The sequence below is a fragment of the Cyprinus carpio genome, chromosome A2 (assembly GCF_018340385.1).
Source record: "Cyprinus carpio isolate SPL01 chromosome A2, ASM1834038v1, whole genome shotgun sequence".
In the NCBI taxonomy this organism is placed as follows: domain Eukaryota; kingdom Metazoa; phylum Chordata; class Actinopteri; order Cypriniformes; family Cyprinidae; genus Cyprinus; species Cyprinus carpio.
This window is the reverse complement of record NC_056573.1, coordinates 6,714,200-6,717,534: the sequence shown is the minus strand read 5'-3', so window position 1 is coordinate 6,717,534 and position 3,335 is coordinate 6,714,200. Positions and strand designations below refer to the sequence as shown.

Below are 3,335 nucleotides of genomic sequence, written 5' to 3'. Positions count from 1 at the left end.
TTTCCTTCCTGCAAAGGAGAAAGATAATGTTATAGAGATGTCCTTATGCCGCCTATGGTAGGAGAGGGGTGTTCTCCCTTCTAAAAGCGAGGGAGAGAATAGCAAGTCCCCTCTTATCTAAGTAGCAGGGGTGTTCATTCTCTGCTGTAGAATGAACAGCAGTCCCCTGCAGCCAAAGCAGCAAAGGGTGTTCTCTCCAGCTGGAGAGAACAGCAGGTCCCTTTCTTCTGAGGGGGAGTTCGTCCCTCGCTTGAGAGATAACAGCGGCCCCCTCAGGTATCGCGGCAAGGGGTGATCTCCCGCAAGAGAAAACAGCAGCCCCTTTTCCTTTAAATTTTTTTTTTTTTTTTTTTTTTTTTTTTTTTTTATTAGAGTTGCTCAAGGCTTTTTGTGCTGATATAACGTCCTGTGCTGTAGGCCTAATGTAACGTTGATACGCTGAAGAAGACCACCGACCCATGGCTTTGAGCATGGGTATGGAGACTATGGAAGCTGCGGTGGTGGCCGCGCCTATGCGAAAAGTGTGGCTGGTGTAAAGCGCGGGGTCCATGCCACAAAGTAGGCATATGGTTCGGAGACGTGAGGCAACACCAAGGCTTGGACATGGCTTCTCCTTTGTCGGTGATGAAAAAGAGGATCTGTAGGATAGGATTTACTGCGTGAGCTTAACAGCCGGTTCATGGCTAGGAGGGGGCAATATCCATCGTTTGTACTAGAAATGCTAATGGTACTCCCGTTACTATCTCTGTCTGTTTTTGAATGTTTCAGATAAATGGAAAAATGATCAGTGTGGAATGTTATATCATTGATTGTGAGATCGTGAGAGGGGTCGAAATTTTTGGAGTTGATCGTGAATTCCCCTCCTCTGAGAAATCCATAGAAGGCAGTGAGGAACGCTGCTTCTAAAAGCAGGTTTGAGTACGGAGTGAACAGACCTGATCTTAATTTGTCTACCATCGTGTGTACCTGCGCGCGAGAGAGCGGTAGTCGTTTGTCAGGAATTGCGGGGCTTTCCTTTTTTAATCCATTGAGAAGAAGGAATATAGAGGGATTTTGTAACAGGCTTTGAGAGGAGGGATCTAAACATCTAATGTGAAATTGAATGCCTGATATCAATATTTTGATGGTGGAAGACTTAAGTTTCCTGGATTCGAAGCAGTGCGTAATGAAAGCACATATAATTGGTATGTTAACTGAATATTAGGCACCGAGAACGCTTAGCAGAAATCTGAAAAGGACGACCACGCAGAGTAGTAGGTTTTAAGTGTCGTGCTGCCGAATTAAGGTATTTTTCCAATAATGTATTCATTCTAGGATTGTTTGACTGAAGTTTCGGGCAGCCCAGCCGTGAAGGAGCAGCTCCCGGACACAGGCGTCTGAATTCCTGGAAATTAAACCGAGACAGAGAGTCAGCTATTTTATTATCCAGCCCAGGTATATGAGCAGCTTTAATAGTAAAATTGTTCATGATTGAGATCCAGGTTAAACGCCTAATAAAGCGGTTAAAGAAAGGCACGGATGAGGGACCCTTGTTAATGATGTTGACTGCAGCTTCGTTGTCGCAAAACACGAGGATGTTTTTTCCTAGACCATTGATCTGCCCATAATAAGCAAGCAATCACTATAGGATATATTTCCAAAAGCGCTGTCGACTGTATAGAGGGAGCCAGTTCCTTAAGTTCTTTTGGCCATCTTTCTGCGAACCATTGATTATTAAAAATTCCCCCGAACCCGACGGAAGGAGCTGCGTCGGTGAAGAACTGCAGTTTAACTGAGGATTCGATATCTTCTTTGTAGAAGAAGGAAATACTGTTCCAATTGTCGCATAATTTTGACCAGAATTTTAAATCGGACCTGCATCCTTCGTCTAACGTAACTGTGTCATGCATACTCTCTACGGTTTTAGACAGGTCTAGAAGTCTGGAAATGAAGGAATGACCTTGGGGAATAATCCTCATGGCAAAATTGAGATGGCCCAACAGGGAAAGAAGATCCCTTTTTGTTAGGGTAGGTGAACAGGAATAGGTTCTAATGAACCCCTCTAATCCTTTCTAGTTTGTCTAGCGGAAGAGACGCTTGCATTTTCACAGAATCTAGCGTGATGCCCAGGAAATCGAGTACGCGAAAAGGGCCTTTTGTTTTTTCCTCTGCGAGAGGAATGCCGAATTTGTTGAATGCTTTGACCAGGGAATTGATGCTGCACGATGGGTTGGCATCTGGAAAGTCTATAAGCAGGAAGTCATCCAGCAGGTGAAGAACGAAGGCTAATTTAATGAGTTTAATTGCGTTGTCCACTGTAGAATAAGCCAGGGAAAAAGCCAAGTTAATGTCGTTACCTGACAGGATTTGAGCGCGCAGATGAGGAGAAACAGCAGCTGCTGGAGGGAAAAAGGGCAGTCTAGTGGAAGCGGCAGGTAGCGCTGATCCGAGAGATCTTCTAGGAAGCGCTAAGTCGGGGGTAATAGCGCGGTTAGATGTTGAGCTGGAAGTCTGTCCGTCGACCCCCGCCTGAGGTGCATGAGAAGAGAGCTGTGACTCCAGCGCCTGGATCCTGTTGTCCATGGCGGAAAGGGTTCCTTGAATTGAGAGCAGCGCTGAGAGAATCTTGTCTTCTCCTCCTTGTACTGGAGCTAAAGAGGCACTTGCTGGTTTTTGCTTTCTTTGGAGTTGGGCCTGCTTGATCGGTGGAGATATTTTTCCTTTTCTCCGTCCGTGGCTTTACGGACGGTAGATCGGGGAAGAGAAGATGCTGCGTTGGTGGATGGGGGCTTCGTAACTTGATTGACTTCTTGTAATAGAGTCGAGAGCTGATCGTGATCCAGATTCGGAGGCACTTGCACGTTCAGAGTGTATAAGGTGGAAAAAATCCTTTCTATGGGCCATTCGGTGATGGAAAAAGGATTCCTCGCTGCAATCCTAGAGCTGCGTCTTACTAGCAGGGTTGGATCGATGTCTTCCGTGCCATGATCCGGGATTTCGTCCGGAGATTCTTCGGAAAGGATTTGTAGCAAAATGTCCGAAGTATCCATGACCAGGAAGCAGCAAGTAAGAAGTGAAAAGAATGACATGAGCTTAACTCTCATGCTGTTTAAACTGTATCGCAATGTTGCGAGCCGTTTTTTAGCATACTTACCGAGCCGTAGTGCCACGTATATATGTCCCGTATCTAATAGGAGAGAGGTGGTGATTGGAGCGATTTGACAGCTGACCGCATCAGCTGTTCACAGCCTTGCCTCCATGGCCTGTCTGAACTAACGCTGCGCTCGATGTGTACAACGTACACTTGAGATGCAGAGAGATTTCCGGATACAGGATATTTCTGATTGCACACACTA

General features: G+C 45.9%; 1 pseudogene; it reads right to left on the bottom strand.

The window, feature by feature from the left end:
- Nucleotides 1-1,217: 1,217 nt before the first annotated feature.
- Nucleotides 1,218-3,029, bottom strand: LOC122135343 (annotated as a pseudogene).
- Nucleotides 3,030-3,335: the final 306 nt, after the last annotated feature.